This window comes from Nicotiana sylvestris, chromosome 10 (assembly GCF_000393655.2).
Source record: "Nicotiana sylvestris chromosome 10, ASM39365v2, whole genome shotgun sequence".
Lineage (NCBI taxonomy): Eukaryota > Viridiplantae > Streptophyta > Magnoliopsida > Solanales > Solanaceae > Nicotiana > Nicotiana sylvestris.
Genome location: NC_091066.1, coordinates 33,183,062 through 33,205,415, shown reverse-complemented (window position 1 = coordinate 33,205,415; position 22,354 = coordinate 33,183,062). Strand labels below are relative to the sequence as shown.

The 22,354-nt window shown below is 37.8% G+C and overlaps 1 pseudogene; it reads right to left on the bottom strand.

Annotated features, from left to right (window-relative positions):
- Nucleotides 1-225: 225 nt before the first annotated feature.
- Nucleotides 226-21,702, bottom strand: LOC104246044 (protein PHYTOCHROME-DEPENDENT LATE-FLOWERING-like; annotated as a pseudogene).
- Between the last annotated feature and the right edge of the window lie 652 nt (nt 21,703-22,354).

The following is a 22,354-nucleotide window of genomic DNA, read 5'->3' as shown; positions in this document are numbered from 1 at the left end:
AAATTGAAAAGTTGTCAACTTTCCTATTATGAATTAACCACTCTAAGCTAACACATTGTACTCGTTTACATGTTCGTCAACCAAGAGTGGTTACAACTATTTCACTGCCTCCATGCATCACAGCCTAAGAAAGAGATGCAGCTATTCTCGACAAAGTAAACTAAACATCTAGAAATATCATACTGAACAAAATAGATTATCATATTTAGACAAATGGAAGTAGACTTATGTAAGATGCACTAATATATCAACAAACCTAGATTATCAGTTGCTCAACCAGCTTATCAAGCTGACATCCAAGTGTGTTCTTTCGGCCTGTACAGGTGATTGAATACCCAAACAAGAAAAAGAGAAATGTCTGCAAGCTATGTCCTAAATCCTTTCTTGGGATCCTTGTATTTGTCTAATTCAGTCATACCACCCATGCTTGACAGTGACCCCCCAACATATTCGTGTAGTTCTATGCCGTAGCCCATTCTCAGCTTGTTTTCCATGAGAACAGCTTGTTGTGGAGTGAGTGCCCCAATGCAAAGTTGCTGACTGATTGCATTACTAATATTAGAAGTCTGGCTCAACTTTGTTGGCTTCTGAGCTATTTTGCCCATGTCTGGAATAGAACCCAGCAGAGCTGAAATTCCAGTTTGACCAGCTCCTCTCACACCTCCCATGCCAAAAGCATTACCAAGATCACCTGGTGCATCCATGGTGTTGTTAATGCTCCCCATACCTACATTTCCATGACCCATCATCAGTTTCCTCTGCATTCGTGGTTGCTGCGGCTGCAGTTGTCGCGGCTGAAACTGCTGCTGCTGCTGCTGCTGTAGTAACTGCTGAAGTTGTGGTGGAGAGGGTTTAATATCCATGTTATTAGCCAACTGCTGATCGGAATTCAGGCTGACTCTGTCAAAATGAGCCATTGGATTTACAGCATGCATGAAGGTGGATTTCTGTAACTGCGGATGCTGCTGTTGCACCGAACGATTTTGATTATGCTGCTGCCGCTGCTGATGCAGAGGGGCTAGAGGATCAGATTGTTGTCTGGTAAGCATTGAAACCCCAGGCAGGCGTCCCTGAGAAGTCTGTAATTGCTGATCGCTTCCAGGAGGCAGTAGTCTTTGGCCTTGCATGTTCTGGGGTGAATTTACTATTGCATCAACACTGTTATTCTGGGGTGAATTTATTAATGCATCGACACTGTTAACCAAGACCCATTCAGATTGTTGCATTTCAGTGTCAGAACCAACTGAGGCTGGTGAATTTACTAGTGCATCAACACTGTTAAGGAAGACCCTTTCAGATTGTTGCATTTCAGAGATAGAATCAATTGGGGCTGTTCCTGTCTCTATGGTGTCATCGCTTGAAGCATGATTCATGCAAATCGGTTTTGGTTGGATATGATCCTCCACAAGACACCCTTCACGTATCAGCTGCAAACACATAGGCATACAGGCAAAATAAGGGCAGGAAGAATATGCTGAATATTAGCTCTTAAATCTCACACAATTACCTACCAGTGAACGAAATTGTGCTGCTAGCAAGTCTGCAAAGTGCTGTAACAAAAAAAAAGGCATGATGTAAGAATCAGAACATTAACAAATAGCTGGAGATTCATTCTATTTGCACAGCTTTTTAAATGTTCAATCAAAAACATATAAGATGACTTTAATAATTTCTACCATGAGCTATCCTCCAATTCTCCTTGTTTCAGATCAGCTTACAAATATCACCAAACAATTTGAATCCATTGAGCATCTCAATATGACAACCTCAGAATCCATCTGAAGTTAGCATCATCATGGAAAATTTATATCAAAAAGCTATTCTCCTAAAATATTGGTTTACCCTAGCATAAGGTTTGATAAGTGAATCCCACGGCAAATATGGAATCTGAGATATTCTTATTGTATACACCAAAATTCCACTTAAAATTAATTAGCATGCTGATTCTTCTGCTCAATTGAACTGCTAAACGAAGATAGCTTGAACTGCTATAAGAGCCACATGTACAACCTTTTTTTTTATAACCGTGATGTTCGGGCCAGTTTGCACGCACCTTCACTAATTCCACGGAGTATCTGCTACCTTCCGTTAGTAGAGGTACCGGGTAACTCTATTCACCAAGGTTTGGTCAAGATGGGAAGAAATCACCTAGTGTTTTTGCCTCCGTTGGGATTTGAACCTGAGACCTCATGGCTCTCAACCCACTTTATTGACTACTAAGTCACAACCTTAAGGTGCTACATGTACAATCTTTTCTTAAATAGCTTCGATGCAATATTAGAAAGAGGAGCATGAAAGAGGACCAAATACATTTTCCCAAGGAATACAGGATGGTGTGGTAGAAAAATGTGAAAAGAGACTTGCAACTTGGAAGAGCCAATATTTTTCTTTGGAAGGTAGAGTGGTTTTGGTGAATCCTGTTTTGGATGCACTTCCAACATATGTCATGTCTTTATTTCCTATTAAGGTAAGAAAATTACTTCAGCTTACCGAGGACATGACCTCGACAAGAAGGTGTGAAGGTCGAGAATTAAGATTGTGGCTTGACAGGCAGTCAAGAGTTTCTCCTTGTCTTACGCACTACTCTTACTTTTTCCTATTCCTAGTTCCGTGTTATTACATGGCGTCTCGCTCTCACCTGTAGTATTGGCACCATTCTTGCATTTTTCGCATTCCTAGATCTTTGTTATTACACGCTTTACCATTTGCTTCCGTTGCCTATTACCTGTTGTTGCTATTATCTGTTTATTGCTTCTTTTTCACTGTTCTTGAGCCGAGGATCTACCGGAAACAAGCTCTCTATTCTCCCCAGACCCCATTTGTGGGATCTCATTGGGTTTGTTGTTGTTGTAGTTAAGGTAAGAAAAATAATAGATGCAGCAAGAAGGAATTTTATCTGGCGGGGTAATAGAGACAAGAGAGCCATTCACTTAGTTTCATGTAGTTTACTGGGACTCACTCATTATCAGTAAAAGACAAGGGGTTCTAGGTATCAGGAACTTAAAGGCACACAATCAGAGTCTGCTCATGAAGTGGTTGTGGAGGTATCATCTAGAGACTAATGCTTTATGGAGGAATATCATATATGAGAAGTATGACCAGTTGGATCAGTGGTGCACAAGACCTGCTCCTTATGGGGTGGGAGTTTGGAAAACTATCAGGAAGTTCTGGAATTCTATGTTGTGCAACACTAGCATAAAGGGTGGAAATGGAACGAAGCCATTGTTTTGGAATGATAATTGACTAGGACATGGTCCACTAAACGAACTGTTCCCTGAATTTTACTGCATTGCTACAGCGCCTGATCTTATAATGGAAGCAGATTGGGGACAACATGGTTGGAACATCCTATAGAAGAGGTCTGAATGATTGGGAGCTTGGGAGAATTTTGCTGAGTTTTTAACTCTTTTGGAAGCTTTCCAAGGTTTAAAGATCATGAAGATTCTCTTATCTGGAACAGTGGCAAGAATGGGATATATACTCTCAAATCAGCTTATCTTATGGTGTCAAACAATGGTCATCACATAGATGGTTGGCCATGGAAGAGTACCTGGAAAGCAGTGATTAAAAAAGCGACCGCTTCCTCGCTTTAAGCGAGTGTCACGTCCCAAACTAACCCCTAGACGTGACTGACACCCAGCTAACACCACCTGCCGGGCGAACCATACTTTCTTACCTTAGCCATTATTTTACAGCATTTGATTAATTAAATGAGTATCCAAATAATCTGATAACTATTACGAACAATTAATATCTCAAAATATTAGATTAAAACTCTAGCCCAAATCCCACACTAAACCATGGAGCACCTAAGAGAATTACAAAAGACCTCATATGAATAAATGATAAAGACTCTTTGGGCTGCCTCCACGAACAATGCGGCGGCTCACCTCAATAACTGAATCAACTCTAGCGAACTCGTCGGCTACTAGCTCCGTCTTCACCAATAGTATTTGCATAGACATGCAGATAAGGAGTGAGTTATATGTAAATATAACCCGGTAAGATCCTCGATCCGCCACTCTGAATACCTCTGGAACAAGTGTTAGAAAATACAAACACAAAACGAGCATACAAATAATATGCACAGAAATTCTTTCAACACATAATTACTCCATAAGGTCCAAACAATTATTCAACAGCAATACTATATATATCTCAACACAATCTATATTAAGGACTTGTCATTAACGGCAGTGTAGGAAATTAACCAAACACCCCAACGAGTCCCCGGCAGCATACACAATGCCCCAAATCTACTACGGCGGCACACACAATGTCCCAAATATATAGCGGCGGCATACACAATGCCCCAAATCTATCACGGCGGCATACACAATGCCCCAAATATATAGCGGCGGCAAACCAATGCCCCAAATATATTACGGCAGCGAAGAAATAATTTCTAACGCCCCAACGCCATAGCACGAGGCTACGCTACACCACATCACAAATCACTTATTAAATGCTTTAGCTTTGTACAAAATAATATATATTTGCGGCTGGTCAACGACCACCGATGCTGCCAAGCGCACACTTGTCCCAACACATGGACCAGGCAGACAAAACATATTTTAAAAACGGGTTTTGGAAAAGCAAGCATCAAAACTTAAAGTTTCACTTACCTCGCTAACGAGAAGTTCCCCAACTTTGCAACGTCTAGAACACCAAACAAACGTCCTCCCATGGCCTCAATGTATTCAATATGTTGAATAACACGTCCTAATTAGTCTAGATAAATACTTTCTATATTTTAGAACAAATCCAAATCAAAGTCAACCCTCAATCCAATTAATCGGATTATGTACCAAAATCAATAACAAACGTTGTATTTTTAGTAGTGGACGTCGAGACAGTTGTCTCAAATATAACTTAACAGTTGCAGAACATTGATTATTCGTGCTAACCAATTTGACTACTGCTTTATTGTACAATTTCACATCTCATGATTACCCAATCATTATGATTATTATGTATTCTAGTTCTAGGTTAAAGATGAGAAAGAAAGGGATCAGATTATCTTATTTTTGAAATTTCCTATATTTCTATATAATCTGCTAATCAATCATTGTATAATCATTACACACATAATATTAATTTTTATTCATTACAACAACACTAGTTATTTAATGTTCACTTTATTCTTCTTTCAAAACAAAGGAAGGAGTTACTACAAAGAGGTATTCAATGAAATTCCAATACTTGATCGTATACTTACAGTGCTATACTCAACCGCCATCAATTCCAAGGAGTTTCTTCCGTTGATTCTTTTTCTTCTCAGGTATAAGCCCTAATATATGTATTTAACACCCAGACACTCTCACACGAGATATAAAAATATAGGTGGGCTTAGCCCACATATTAATCTTTTAAATAATATCTAAAATTATTTATTTCTAATTCTCAATTTGTCATGTGTAATTAATCCGCTAGCCATTTAATTAATACATTACCTTATATATTATATATAACAACTTTTTTTCCCTAGGTTAATATTTGACCCAATAGCTATAAATAAAAAAATTAATTTCTTTAGTCTCACAATTAATAAGTATATAAAAATAATTCAAGTTATTACATTCTCCTCCACTAAAAAGAACATTCGTCCTCGAATGTTAAGCGAGCTATACCCTAGAAAATAGAGATATGAAAACTTCCTCGTTACGCTCATATTGTCTTTTCATATTTACACCACATACGTCTCGTGTAACTCATTTGGAAACTTCTTAACAACTACCAGTATCCCAAGAGTCAGAATCTCTACTAGTGTCTTAAGTCATAGCTAGATATATTGAACACTTTCTATTCATCTCTTGTAAAACCTTCGTATAAGGTACTTGCTCGCTCATGACAATCGGGAATACGCTTAAACGTTATTCTAAAACCATAAGAACCAACAAATCTAATATCATCTATTTGAAAATTATGCACCACATAGCACAACACAAATCCGCCCATTCACATAACAACGTTAAAGTCAGAGATCGGCAACACTAGTAGAGCAACTACACTGTCCCCTCCCTGAACCAATATCACACAACTTCTATATACTCCATCCACAAACATAGTCTCCTCACTAGAATCGTCACCACGTATAGAACATTAGGAGTACTAAATATAATGGAACCAGTCAATCCATGCTTTCACTTAACCATAACAAATTTGCAACTATCCCTCTATCCTAACTGTGATCTCACATGTCTGATAAACATAATCAATATTAGTAGGATCCCCCACTTGGGTAAAAATTATACCTTTTCAGTTATCACATCATTTCGTCAATATTCAAACTTTCCCAACTCATGCAGTACAAGATACAATGCATATCATGACAATTGTCAGGACGGTACACTGAATTCGATAATATTTGTGTGTTTTTTTCAAGTATTTGAATTCTTCGAATTGTCTATCTCTGTTTAATACGGTGCATGACAGTCTTCATATTGTATGTCTTACCTTATTTTAATAGCTAATCATGCCACTATTTATTGAGTTTCATACTCTACCTCTTACTATGTTGATGCATTAAACCAAATACTTAAGTCTTATTTTCTCTCGCAATCTAGCATTCACTCATGGACTGTCACCATTAACAAGTTTTGCATCATGTAATCTCACTATCATACTTATATACCATGCACTTGGATTATGTATACTTATGCCAAAGTCACACGTATAACATCACTATCACGATATTACTAATACTATCAAATCTCTTCAAGACGCATGAAGTTGAGTAAATTGTTTAACTACTTTCCTCAAAATATCTTTCACTACCAAAACCAACAACCTGAACATGGCTAATCTATTTACACTTATTACATTTTCGCGCAACTCTTTTCTCACTTACCCAAACCCATAATTGGGGGCTGTATTCACAAACTCGAATATTGGATAATTCACTCTTAGAAGAAAATCATATCCTTATGCCACTTTACCATTCACACATATTGTCAATGTTCAAAAAGTAACTCCTCATTTTTTTTATTTTATATGTAATTTTTTTGCAACAGAGGTTACTTTGTAACTAGAGCTATCCCGAATAATTACAACTTGTACATTCTCAACTAAAGTCAATGCACACAATATCTTATGTACTCTAGGCCAATCTTGGTCGTATATGTGATATTAAAGACTTTCAAGTAAACTATGTTGTCCATTAGCGAAGGATACACGTGGTCTATCCATTTGCAAAGGGGACATCCTAAGAATAAACTCGATCCATCTTAACGCACGAATGAGGAATGAAAAAAGGGAAAACATCCTAAATGCTTAGTAGCCTCAAGATCATAAGTATGGGCGCCTACATACCCATGAATAAGACTCTACCAAACACTGCTCCATGACTCGGGACTTAAAGCCTACGCTCTGATACCAACTTTGTCACGTCCCAAACTACCCCCTAGACGTGACTGGCACCCAGCTAACACCATCTGCCGGGCGAACCATACTTTCTTACCTTAGCCATTAATTTGCAGCATTTGATTAATTAAATGAGTATCCAAATAATCTAATAACTATTACGAACAATTAATATCTCAAAATATTAGATCAAAACTCTAGCCCAAATCCCACACTAGACCATGGAGCATCTAAGAGAATTACAAAAGACCTCATATAAATAAATGATAAAGAGTCTTTGGGCTGCCTCCACGAACAATGCGGCGGCTCACCTCAATAACTGAATCAACTCTAGCGAACTCGTCGGCTACTAGCTCCGTCTTTACACTAGTATCTGCATAGACATGCAGGTAAGAGTGAGTTATACGTAAATATAACCAGTAAGATCCTCGACCCGCCACTCTGAATACCTCTGGAACAAGTGTTAGAAAATACAAGCACGCAAATAATATGCACAGAAATTCTTTTATCATATAATTACTCTATAAGGTCCAAACAATTATTCAACAGCAATATTATACATATCTCAACACAATCTATACTAAGGACTTGTCATTAACGGCAGTGTAGGAAATTAACCAAACACCCCAACGAGTCCCCGACAGTATACACAATGCCCCAAATCTACTATGGCGGCATACACATGCCCCAAATATATAGGGGCGGCGTACACAATGCCCCAAATCTATCATGGCGGCATACACAACACCCCAAATATATAGCGGCGGCATACCAATGCCCCAAATATATTACGGCAGCGAAGAAATAATTTCTAACGCCCCAACGCAATAGTACGAGGCTACGCTACACCACATCACAAATCACTTATTAAATGCTTTAGTTTTATACAAAATAATATATATTTGCAGCAGGTCAATGACCACCGATGCTACCAAGCGCACGCTTGTCCCAACACATGGACCAGGTAGACAAAACATATTTTCAAAACGGTTTTTGGAAAAGCAAGCATCAAAGCTTAAAGTCTCACTTACCTCGTTAACGAGAAGTTCCCCAACTTTGCAACGTCTAGAACACCAAACAAACGTCCTCCTATGGCCTCAATCTATTCAATATGTTGAATAACACGTCCTAATTAGTCTAGATAAATACTTTCTATAATTTTAGAATAAATCCAAATCAAAGTCAACCCTCAATCCAATTAATCCGATTATGTACCCAAATCAATATCAAATGTTGTATTTTTAGTAGTGGACGTCGAGACAGTGGTCTCAAATATAACTTAACAATTGCGGAACATTGATTATTCGTGCTAACCAAGTTGACTATTGTTTTATTGTACAATTTCACATCTCATGATTACCCAATCATTATGATTATTATGTATTCTAGTTCTAGGTTAAAGATGAGAAAGAAAGGGATCAGATTATCTCATGATTACCCAATCATTGTATAAGCATTACACACATAATATTAATTTTTAATCATTACAACAACACATGTTCACTTTATTCTTCTTTCAAAACAAAGGAAGGAGTTACTGCAAAGAGGTATTCAATGAAATTCTAATACCTGATCGTATACTTACAGTGCTATACTCAGCCGCCATCAATTCCAAGGAGTTTCTTCCGTTGATTCTTTTTCTTCTCAGGTATAAGCCCTAATATATGTATTTAACACCCAGACACTCTCACACGAGATATAAAAATATAGGTGGGCTTATCCCACCTATTAATCTTTTAAATAATATCTAAAGTTATTTATTTTTAATTCTCAATTTGTCATGTGTAATTAATCCGCTAGCCATTTAATTAATACATTACCTTATATATTATATATAATAATTTTTTTCCCTAGGTTAATATTTGACCCAATAGCTATAAATAAAAAAATTAATTTCTCTAGTCTCACAATTAATAAGTATATAAAAATAATTCAGGTTATTACATCGAGAAGCGAAGCGAAGCGCACAGTTCATCGCTTCTGCCATTAAAAGCGGCTTTGGTACGAAAAAGAGACCGCTTCTCTGTAAAAAGCGAGAAGCGGTGAAGCGAGAAGAAGCGAGAGACGCTTCTCTGTTTAAAATACCCAAAGCCCTATTTTATTAAAAACTTGGTATTCTAAATAGTCTGGACTTCTTCGAGACTTCAACAGCAGCGAGAAACTAGGGTTCTTCAACACAACAACAGCGATTTCTTCCTCTCTTCTTCATTAACTTCAAACAACATCAGTGATTTCTCTTCTTCAAACTAGGGTTGTTCTTCTTCTTCTTCAACAGTACAACAGCAACTTTCAACAGGTATGTTCTGCACTTTTGATTTTCATTCTTCTTCTTCTTCTTTTTCTTTCTAAACGTCCAAAAAGCGTCGAAATGCTGGGGATTTTTTTTCAGAAAAATTCTGCCCAATTTTTCCAGTTTCTGCCCTAAATATTTGCCCAATTATTATATCTTTTATTTTTAGTTCTTATTGCCTTTCGTATGTGTTATGTAGTTGTTCTTTTAATGGCGCCAAAAGAAGATAGGAAAGACCCGGCTTGGGCTTACTCTTCAAGAGTTAGCGAGACCAACAAGATGGCCATTAGATGTCTTTTTTGTGATAAGATTTCAAATGGAGGAATCTGCCATCAAAAAGCGCATCTAATCGGTGGTGATCCAAATGTTGCATCTTGTCCTAAAGTTCCGGGGCATGTGAAGGAAGAATTGAAAGCATACCTTCAAAGAAAGAAAGAGTTAAAGACTCAAATGATTCATGAACAAGAACTTTATAATCTTGATGATGATGATGATGATGATGAAATAGAAGAAGGTGACGATGCTTCGTCACTTCCACCAAAATCACAAAAGCGGGGAAGGATGCTTCCACCAATGTCTTCTAGTTGTGGATCTACTAGAAAGACCAAAGGTCCTATAAATTGTTACTTCCCACAAAAATCTGGAGATAAGGGAGGAAAAAGTGGTAATCCTCAAGTTGATGCCAAAGCGATTTTGAGGAATAGTGCAGTTACAATGTTTGCGCGGTGGATGTATGATGCAGGTCTTCCTTTTAATTGTGTTAATTATACTGACACTTTTGCTGCTTTTATTAAGGCCGTAGGCCAATATGGTCCAGGAATGAAGCCTCCAACTTATTATGAAGTTAGAGGGCCATATCTAAAAAAAGATGTGGCAGAGGTGAACAAAATCGTGGAGGAGCACAAAGTAGAATGGAACAAGTTTGGTTGTTCCATTATGATGGATAAGTGGACGGCGAGAAATGGAAAAATGATCATCAATATCTTGGTGAATTCTCCTAAGGGAAACCTGTTTCTTGAGTCTGTTGATGCAAGCGACTCTTCAACTGATTCAACCAAAATGTACTCCTTGTTCAAGAGTACAATAGACTCTATTGGAGCAGAAAATGTTGTTCAAGTTGTCACGGACAACGCCAGTGAAAATGTTAAAGCTGGTGATTTGATGTCTGCTGGGTACCCGCATATCTATTGGACTTCGTGTGCAGCACATTCCATTAATTTGATATTCGGTGACATTTTCAAGGAAAGATCCTTCAGTACAGTCTTTAATCAGGCAATTAGAGTGCATTCCTATATTGTTCAAAGGCCTTTGTTATTGAACATGATGAAGAGATTCATTAAACAAAGAAGCTTGGTGAAACTTGCAAAGACAAGATTTGCTACTGCTTTCTTGACTTTGCATATGATGTATGAGCACAAAAGCGATTTGAAGAAGTTGTTTGTTTCAGATGAGTACACTAGCAGTGCCTATGTAAGGGAAGCTCGAGGGAGAGAATCTGTAGATATTATACTTTCTCCTTCATTCTGGAACAATGTGGTTCATGCATTGAAGATTAGTGTTCCTTTAGTTAAAGTGCTTCGTTTGGTGGATGGGGAGCAAAGGTCACCAATGGGCTACCAGTACGAAGCAATTGATAGGGCAAATGAGGCTATTCAAGCCTCTTTTAGTGATCAAAGAAAATTCAAAAGAGTCTTTGAGATCATAGATAAAAGGTGGGATAATAAGCTTCATAGCCCTTTGCATGCAGCTGGACTTGTTTTGAACCCGGAACTGTTTTATCACAATGAAGAGAGGATTCTAGGAGATGAACCTTTGTGGAATGGATACTATGAATGTATTCAGAAGTTGATACATGAAGAATCCGTGCAAGATAAAATAACAGAGCAATTTAGTATTTATAGGAAAGCTGAGCAACTTTTTGGAAAAAAACATGGCGATTAGATAAAGAAAGACGAAGTCACCAGGTGAGCGAGTGCTTATATGTTGTTTTATAGTTAATAATAAGTTATTTCTTTATCAATATTATGTTTTGAAAATTTGTTCTACTTCTACAGTTGAATGGTGGAAGCAATATGGTCATTCCACTCCAGATTTACAAAAGTTTGCCATCAAGGTTCTAAGTCTAACATGTAGCTCATCCGGGTGTGAAAGGAATTGGAGCGTGTTCGAGCATGTAAGAACTAAGAAGAAAGATTTAGTATATTGGGATAATTAAATTATATCTCAATTGTCCTAATCTTACTAATTACTTATTATTTGCAGATTCATACCAAAAAGAGGAACAAACTAACCTTGAAGTGTCTCAATGATCTAGTCTTCATTAAGTACAATAGAACATTGAGGCGTCGTTACAACGCTGGCAATGTAATTGATCCAATTAGTTTGGACAACATCGATGAAGCTAATGAATGGCTAACTGGAGTCCCGGAAGATCATGCAGATGAAGAAGTATTTGAGGATACTTCTGATTTGACTTGGGGTGACGTTGCGGAGGCGCGTGGAATTGGGGAGAGAATTTATGGTTTAAGGGGGAGTACCTCAACTTCAAGTTCACAGAGGAAGGGAAAAGAGACAGCTACTTTGTCCCTAGTTGATTAAGAAGAAGAAGTTGAAGAAGATGACGAGCAATATAATAATGATAGTGGAATACAAGAATTTGATAATCTTGTAGAAGAATAGGATGCTCATTTTGTGCTTTAATTGATGCTACTCTTTAGTTTTTTAATTGAAGTATTGAACATTTGCTTACAATTACATGTGTTTTCTATGCAGTATTTATTTTAATTTTTTTTTTAATTCCACTTCACTTAAAAAAAGTGAGCGCTTCGCGTCTCGCTTCTCGTGAAATGGGGGTTGTCGCTTTTCCTCGCTTCATGCTCTTCACAACACTGGAGATTCATTCTATTTGCACAGCTTTTTAAATGTTCAATCAAAAACATATAAGATGACTTTAATAATTTCTACCATGAGCTATCCTCCAATTCTCCTTCTTTCAGATACAGCTTACAAACATCACCAACCAATTTGAATCCATTGAGCATCTCAATATGACAACCTCAGAATCCATCTGAAGTTAACATCATCATGGAAAATCTATATCAGAAAGCTATGCTCCAAAAATATTGGTTTACCCTAGCATAAGGGTTTGATAAGTGAATCCCACGGCAAATTTGGAATCTGAGATATTCTTATTTTATACACCAAAATTCCACTTAAAATTAATTAGCATGCTGATTCTTCTGATCAATTGAACTACTAAACAAAGATAGCTTGAACTGCTATAAGAGCCACATGTACAATCTTTTTTTTATAACCATGATGTTCGGGCCAGTTTGCACGCACCTTCACTAATTCCACGGAGTATCTGCTACCTTCCGTTAGTAGAGGTACTGGGTAACTCTATTCACCAAGGTTTGGTCAAGATGGGAAGAAATCACCTAGTGTTTTTGCCTCCGTTGGGATTTGAACCTGAGACCTCATGGCTCTCAACCCACTTTATTGACTACTAAGCCACACCTTTAGGTGCTACATGTACAATCTTTTCTTAAATAGCTTCGAAGCAATATTAGAAAGAGGAGCTTGAAAGAGGACCAAATACATTTTCCCAAGGAATACGGGATGGTGTAGTAGAAAAATGTGAAAAGAGACTTGCAACTTGGAAGAGCCAATATTTTTCTCTGGAAGGTAGAGTGGTTTCAGTGAATTCTATTTTGGATGCACTTCCAACATATGTCATGTCTTTATTTCCTATTAAGGTAAGAAAATTACTTCAGCTTACCGAGGACATGACCTCGATAAGAAGGTGTGAAGGTCGAGAATTAAGGTTGTGGCTTGACATGCAGTCAAGAGTTTCTCCATGTCTTACGCACTACTCTTACTTTTTCCTATTCCTAGTTTCGTGTTATTACACGGCATCTCACTCTCACCTGTAGTATTGGCACCATTCTTGCATTTTTCGTATTCCTAGATCTTTGTTATTACACACTTTACTGTTTGCTTCCGTTGCCTATTACCTGTTGTTGCTATTATCTGTTTATTGCTTCGTTTTCACTGTTTTTGAGCCGAGGGTCTACCGAAAACAAGCTCTCTACTCTCCCCAGACCCCACTTGTGGGATCTCATTGGGTTTGTTGTTGTTATAGTTAAGGTAAGAAAAATAATAGATGCAGCAAGAAGGAATTTTATCTGGCGGGGTAATAGAGACAAGAGAGCCATTCACTTAGTTTTCATGTAGTTTACTGGGACTCACTCATTACCAGTAAAAGGCAAGGGGGTCTAGGTATCAGGAAATTAAAGGCACACAATCAGAGTCTGCTCATGAAGTGGTTGTGGAGGTATCATCTAGAGACTAATGCTTTATGGAGGAATCTCATATATGAGAAGTATGACCAGTTGGATCAGTGGGCACAAGACCTGCTCCTTATGGGGTGGGAGCTTGGAAAACTATCAGGAAGTTCTGGAATTCTATGTTGTGCAACACTAGCATAAAGGGTGGAAATGGAAGGAAGCCATTGTTTGGGAATGATAATTGGCTAGGACATGGTCCACTAAACGAACTGTTCCCTGAATTTTACTGCATTGCTACAGCGCCTGATCTTAGAATGGAAGCAGATTGGGGACAACATGGTTGGAACATCCTATAGAAGAGGTCTGAATGATTGGGAGCTTGGGAGAATTGCTGAGTTTTTTACTCCTTTGGAAGCTTTCCAAGGTTTAAAGATCATGAAGATTCTCTTATCTGGAACAGTGGCAAGAATGGGATTTATACTCTCAAATCAGCTTATCTTATGGTGTCAAACAATGACCATCACATAGATGGTTGGCCATGGAAGAGTACCTGGAAAGTTAAAGCTCCTTCTAAGGTGATTTGCTTCACATGGGTGGTAGCAAGAGAAGCATGCTTAACTCAAGAAAACCTGCAAAGGAGGGGATTCCATCATTCCAACTTTGTTGTAGATGCCTCTTATGTGGCAGAGAATTGGAAACAAACAGCCACTTATTCCTTCACTGCCCTATTACTAGTCAACTAAGGCAGTTGTTCCTTAACATTGTTGGGCTAAGATGGTCTATGCCAGCTACTACTGCAGAGTTACTAAAATCTTGGAACAACAATGGAGACTCAGTGAGACAAAAGACATGCTGGAGATTGATACCTGCAGGCATATGGTGGACAGTATGGAAGGAAAGAAACTAAAGAGTATTTGAAGACAAATACAACTCCATTCAGGATGTCAAGATGAACTGTATTCTTCTGTTTCATTTTTTGTGGAAAGAAAATTTTGTAGAGGATACAGAATCTTTGGTAGACATGTTAGGCATTTTGTAGTTAAGATAGATCAAGATTGATCTATTATTCCCTGTACATGTGGCTTTGCACTGCCTTAGTGCCTTTTTAATTATACAAATGTTGCCATCTCAAAAAAAGAGGACCAAATAAATTTGCAACATTTTTTTAGAAATGGTAAAGGTAATACATTTGAAATGGGATTTGAGCGACCCTCCACCCCCCCCCCCAAAACCCCCATCCCCCGCCAACCCAAAAGATGATTTGTTCATGTCATTTTCCTTTTTTTCCCTTCTGTATTGGGAGTTCCACAAGAGGTTTTTTGATCGAGGATTCAGCTCTAAATGGTTGGCTTCAGAATAGAAGCTTGTCAAGCTTGATTAAATCCACTGCAAGAAGAGGCATGCACATGCATTGCATGAGCCATAATAAACAGTGTGTGTTCAGAACTCACAGCATTTGGCAGTGTTGGGAGGTAATCCTCAGCAGTCAAGTATTCAGCATCTTCCATTTCTCCGATATGCATTGCAACAGTTCCATCATTTGGCTTTTCTGACATGATCATTCTAGTTCGTTCCTTAGGAACAAAAGAGAAACCATTTCTAGGGAATAACGTCAAGTTAGCCAAAAAGATCAGTTAGGCTATATCTTGATCTAGATGGGGAGTGCAGTGCAGACAGACCTTGAAGTACTTCCTCTGTTTGCAGAATTGTCAAGGCTCTTTTTTTGCAAATATTCATGCTTCCCCCAACAAGTGACTTTGACAGTGCCATTCTGCAGATTTCATCTTTGAAATTTTCATTGTTTGAATTATTGGAAAGATGAAGCAGCAGCTGTTGAGCAGGATATACATTTTGTTTCCTTCTGGAGTACTCGTCAACCTTATTCTTTTTGCGATTAAGTTGAAACCTGAAACTCTCAGGCCCTTGATGTTAGCCATTGAATATCATCAACAAACTAAATTATCTTGCTCTAGGAACAATGGTTGAAAAGAACATAGTATAAGAAAGTAAGTTGATAAATAAGAAACTACAAGTTCAACTGAAATAAAGACCACGTATATTGACTTTTTAAAGCAAGGGAGGTCCTTCATAATTTAAGAAAAAGTATAGTACTCCCAACCCCCTTTGTTTTGACTTGCTTTATAATTTGCTCCATCATGATGCAATTACACCACAATTGCCATGTTAAATGTGCAAATGAAGTTGAAAATAGTAACAATTATACCCCAAAGGATAACAAGCAAGTTTTTTGTTATATTTGTTCACATTATGAATCATTTTTATTTCATAAGCTTCTGCTCATGTTTATGCGCTTATCAAGTTTTAGAATTCAAGATTACTTGGTACTATTATATTTTTCAGTAAATCTGCAGGGAAAATGGACAAGGGATTCTTCAATCTTTCCTTAATCCAGTCTCATACTTTTTTTTTTATGAAAATTAATCCAGTCTCATACTTCTCCTCCAGCTGTAGCTCAAAAATGGGAACAATGCGAAAGCAACTGAGAACTTTTTCCTTTTACTACAGAAAACTTTGCTTGTTTTGGCATTTTTCTTTTTTGGTAATAAACTGTGAACTGTTACCATTAACAAACAAATAATACACCTAATGAGCATGAAGCATCTAAAGTTTATATCCACCTTCTAGGAAGGGTGACATGAACTAGTAGACCTCAACAAAGAAAAACTAATTACATAAGTGTTGAATAAAAGAACGACATCTTTGTTTGGCATCTTGTAAGCATAAGATCTCATATATCTCATCTTCTAAGGTTCCACAGAGAATCTACTGAAAATCAGTATTGAAATAGCGAGCATGCTCCCGTTATGATGCTATCCTTCAGTTTCTCCTACAAGCAGTCTGTTTCTATTGTTTTATCTGTGGCACTCTAAGTTGTTCTGACATGGCATTTTAGGTGCCGCACCTGTGTCGACACGACATTAGTATGGGTGTGGGTATGGGATTTGTATCGGATCTGGTCAAACAATTTTGGGTACTTTCACCCCAACGGACGCAAAAATTCGAGACAAGATACAATTTGATTCTAGAAATCAGAACTAAAACTAGGGTAAATTTGAAGAAAATAGCATACCTTACTGGAAAATCAATCCCTTCTTTATTTATCTATAAAGAAGAAATCCATACTTTACAAGCTATACGTAAGTTTTCTGCAAAATTTCTCATAATTTAGTGATAATTTTTATATTTTTATTTTTTTGAATTATTTTTAGCCGGATCTCCGCACCCGTATCTGTACTAGGATCCGTATCCCCGAATCTTAATATTTATGTCTCAAAGGATCCGACCTCTAGATATTCACCCGTGTCCGAGCAACTTAGGTGGCACTTCCAGACCACGAGTACTAAGTCAAGTTCTTTACAAGGATTGAAATACATTCAAGAAAGATTATTTTAATTGAGCTAATTACAAAAGGAAACACATGTATCTACAGTTTTCTGGCTGATAGACACAACCTAAAAGGCAAAAGCTCCCTTTTAGACATGATATAATTGTGGTGATTCAAAAGAATATCTGGTTTATTTGGGAAAAATTCGAGTAAGCAATGTACCTCGTTGTCACCATTTTAATCTTGGAGAACCTTTCAAGCATGATTTGGTCAGCCAGAGGTGGAGTTCCCACAAAAGCACTACTTGCATAGAATGGAAAACCCATGTTACTGGCACTGGCAGGAGAACCAGCTCCCGTCATTACAGGGGCCTTAGGAACAGAATTGGATCTCCGCTTTGCAGCAACTTGAGGCAGGTGTTGCTGCTGCATGGAACCATTAGCAATGGAAGTCATAAATGTTAAGACACCAGCAGAAGGAACAGATGTGGCTGCTGGCTTCTCCTTCATCAATTGCGTAAGTCCATTTACCACAGCTGCACCATACTGAGGTCCTACTGGACCACCAGAAATACCTCCAGATATAGATGATAAAGGAGATCCACGCAAACCTCCAGCAGAAGCACAAGGACTTTGCACTATTTTCCTCTTTTGAAGTGAGTATGCTTTCCAGGGATTGGTCTCAAGAGGTTGACCAAGACCATTCCAGGTTGTCTGTGGGAAACTAAATTGCGTTAACTGCTGGGGAAGTATTTGATGTAATCGCGCCTGGTGGAAATCCGTAAGGTTCATAGCTGATTCCCCCACCTGCCTCTCATTCTTAGTCCATCGAGGCTCTAATTGGTCCATTCTCTCTATTTCAGCTGGCTGTTTCTTTACATTATATCTAATTCCTTGCTGTCCTGGCGCAAATGGCATTGTCCTAGCTTCTTGGTTCAAGCCGCCTTGGAAAGTCTGTTGACAGTAGTTTTGCATGGTGTTAGCATAAGGAATAGCCCTGGAAACTGACTGCGGCAGTAATAAAGCATTCTTCCAATGATAATCTGGAGTGTGAAGGCCATCTACCTGTGTGCCTACATATTGCTGATAATTAACATCAGCAACCAATTGCCTAACTCTTCTCTTATTTGAGTTGGGCAGGGAAGATTCTTGTCCATCCTGAGTCTCTCTCTTGCCATGTATAGAAGCACGGGAAGTCATAGCATTTGTGTATGACAGCATCCTATCTGGTGCAGCAGGAGAAGATACTGATGCATTCAGAACAATATCTGGCTTATGATCCTGCATAATTCTAGGACTCTGAACTCCCATTTGATATTTTGACAGGTGAGATACCAAAGGTGACGCTGGAACAGAGGCCTTGGACACAAAACTGTCACGTTTCAATGTCAACAAATCTGTTGGTACATTATCCTGTGCATTCAGATTGTCATGAAGAGGCTGCTGCACAAGAGGTCCTACATCTCCTGACTTTGAGTTTTCCGTCACTCTATCTATACAAACATTTTTTCCCATGGATCCTACTATTAGATGTGACAGTAACTTCTGGAGTCTCCCTTAGTCTTTTCCTGAATATATTGCCTAGACCCAAACTTAACTGCAAATATGATACAGCACCAGCTTAAATAAAAGAATGAATTTTCCCAGAGGAAGATGGAAAATAAAACTACTAACTCATCACCTTAGAGGAAACTGGGTTGTTCCAAAGCCTGTCTAACTTCGGGGTGGGGTCTAGGCAAAGTTGTGGTTCCACAGCTCTTAATATCCGTGATTCAACTTCGTACATTGAAAATAAAAGAATGCTAAGAACACAAAACATTTGGTTGCTACTAAGAGGGATTTATCTTACTAACCATTAGATCACCATATGTCCAAGCATGGTCTGAAATCAGCGGAATATCCTTCACCACATTTTCAAGCGACAATTTGAGGCATAATCTAGTAATAAAAGGAGAACCAGTAGCAGAACGCACACTTTGTTCAGCTTTAGAGAAGCACTTCCGATAATCCCGCACCTGCAGTAGTAGTCAAATCCCTTAATAAGAAATAAAAGGCAACCTGAAAGCTACATTGTCATCACGAATAGGTGAAGAAATGGTAACATTCATTCTATGAGAAACGCCGACTGACTGAACCATCCAGCAGAAAAGCAATTATGCAAGCTCTGGAATGATAATTTAATGTGTTATGCTCTTATGAGTAAGCTGGTTAATACCATCTATGTTGCGCGGACTCTCCAAAATGTAGCCGCACCCGTGTCGGATCCTTCAAAAATGCACTACTTTTGGAGGATCCGACACGTATCCTGCCACATTTTCGGAGAGTCCGAGCAACATAGAATAGCATCTGATAATATAAGAAAAAACAACTGGAGCTCTCTACTTGCCTGATGATGAATGCAATTTGAAGGGAGTAGAACCCACAATACTCTAATGTTGTAGAACTTATAATTGAAGAAACACGTCTATAATAAACCTCACCTCACATACTAGGGTCCCATCGACATATTTGCATGGTATATCCTCCAAAATATCACCAGGCAGTCGGCCAGACTCAATTGCCTCCAAGTGCACAATGTACAAAGAAAAAGTTTAGAGAAAAAAGGAAAAACAATATAAGTCTTTGCCCTTAAAAACTACATAGACATAGATATAATATTAACTTGCAAATGAGCATTAGATTTCTATCTCAGGTTTCATAAACTGTCATAAAGACACAATACTCTAAAATGAGAGCTCAAAAGTTAAAAGCATTAGCTGAAGGATAAAAAAGAATTTCGCAAGCTCCACCGCTCAAGTTAGGAAATACAGTGTAGATCAACAGATGATCCACACACTCAGAAATAAGAGACAGACAGACAGAAAAGGAAAGAATACAAAAACCAAAAAGGACAGTACACTTACTGAGAAGAGAGTTTCAGATGCACTATCATATGGATGTACTAAGAATTTTGGAACAATTTCAGAAGTTTGATGCCCAGATTCATTCTGCAATTATAAAAGGAAAAGAACTTTCTTCAGTCCTAATACCTCAGAATCGTTAGATTGGACCAGATGAATAACAGACCTCTGAGGGTCTCCGAATAGAATATCCATCCAAGAAAAGGCTTAATGTGAAGGAAACTTCTTTGTCTGCAGAATGTAAGGTAAAATAGTCAATGCTAACTCTTGAAATAAAGAAACAGAAGATGTAAAAATTAACTTAGAGAAAGAACCAGGAAACCGATATATGAAGTCCTTCACAAAACTCTAACTTACCAGAGAGGTTAGCAACATTGTCACTCCCATGATCACTTGCACCCTATGACGAAACAAGAGGATTTTATCAGTGAAAAAACAAATTTGAAGAGTAAACTAATCAAAACAAAGCCAATTTTTCAAAAAATTTAAGCCCGGCACCTAAAGCAATTTTTGAACTACCTTGTCACTACAATAAATATTTTCCTTATGTGAAGGAATCAAAATTTTATACGTATGTATATGAAAAGAATCATTTTTGCCCCATTTAACAGTATGATTTTCCAAGGAAGGGGATTCAATTAAACCCTTTATTGGCTATGGCTCTACCACTGGGTTGAATCCACACCCAAAAATATTACTAATAAATAAATCATACGACCAACAATCTCCAAGTGAAGATATTCAAAATCCCACCTTTCAGACTCTGTACTTCATAAAGTAGTTGTTCTACCCAAAATGCAAGTTACTGCATTCAGTCAGACTTACTGAGCAACAAAGACCAGAGCTGACCATGAAATGGATACAAGTGTCCGAGGAAGAAAAACATTAAGACTACTTTAATGATAGTGGTGTACCGGGTAACTCTGTACACCAAAGCTTAAGCAGATAGGAAGAAATCAACTAGTGTTCATACTTTATCCGATTAATAAACGCAATTAATTAAAGTTATATATACAACTCCCAATTAATTGACCTTATCAAAAAAATTAACTGCACTAGTCTCTTAACAGCATATGTAGTAATAGCCTTCAAGGTTCAATATTCCCACAAACAGAAGGAAAAAAAACACAGAACAAAACAAACGTAACTACTAAATCAGAATCGTCTTAAAGGCTCGAATATGAACAATGTTAGACATCCAAACCGTGATCTTTGCAGCAGATGAGGAATTGAATTCCGTTTGTGGGACAAGCGAATATGTCCTTCCTTTGGTATCGGTAACTTCGACGGCGACCGCATTGTCTTTGCCGGCGGTGGTGGTAGAGGTTTCCGACTCCGAGCGGATTGGTTTGGGTCGAAACCTCGTACCGGTTTTGGAAACCTTAAAGGAAATCCCCATTGCCGGAAATTCTACAACGGCGTTAATCGGAAGTCGGAAAATGTAAGAAAAAAGACATTAAAGCAATGAGACACAAGAATGGATGTTACAGTTACAGTTACAGTTACAGTTACAGTTGCAGTTCTCATATATATGTAGCAATGCAAAAACCTTTGAGCTCCTAGTTTAGCTTATGAGTTGCTTTTTTTTTTTCTAAGTTACACATTTGACCTCTTGATCAAAAATATTTACACCTCTTAGCCGATATTCATATATTGCGCACTAATTATGTCTAAGTTATAACATGTATACATACGACAAATATTTTGGACGGACCACTATTTAAGTTAAGGAATTTTTATCTTCATATACACTATATGAAATTATATTACCTTCCCTACTCAAATTTTACTATAATTACATTTTATATATTTAATTATCATTTATGTACATTTTAAAGGAATAATTAGTGTCCTAAAATAACTTTAACGTATCTTCCACTCCCCCAAGTTGTTTCTCTCTCCACATCTCCCCACCCACGTATCTTGCACTCACTCACGATTCCATCATTGACAACCATTAAAAAGCTTTGAAGCTTTGAATTCGAAGTTGGGTTTTCAAAAAATATTATTTATTTGAATTGGGTGTTGTTGTAAAGAATTGGAAATTCTCTCTGCGTCTCTCTCCATCTCTCAATTCCTAATTTCAGTAATGTAAAGCAAAGGAAAAGAGAGTAGCAATTCCACCATATTTGGGTTTTCAAAAATCATTATTTATTTGAATTGGGTGTTGT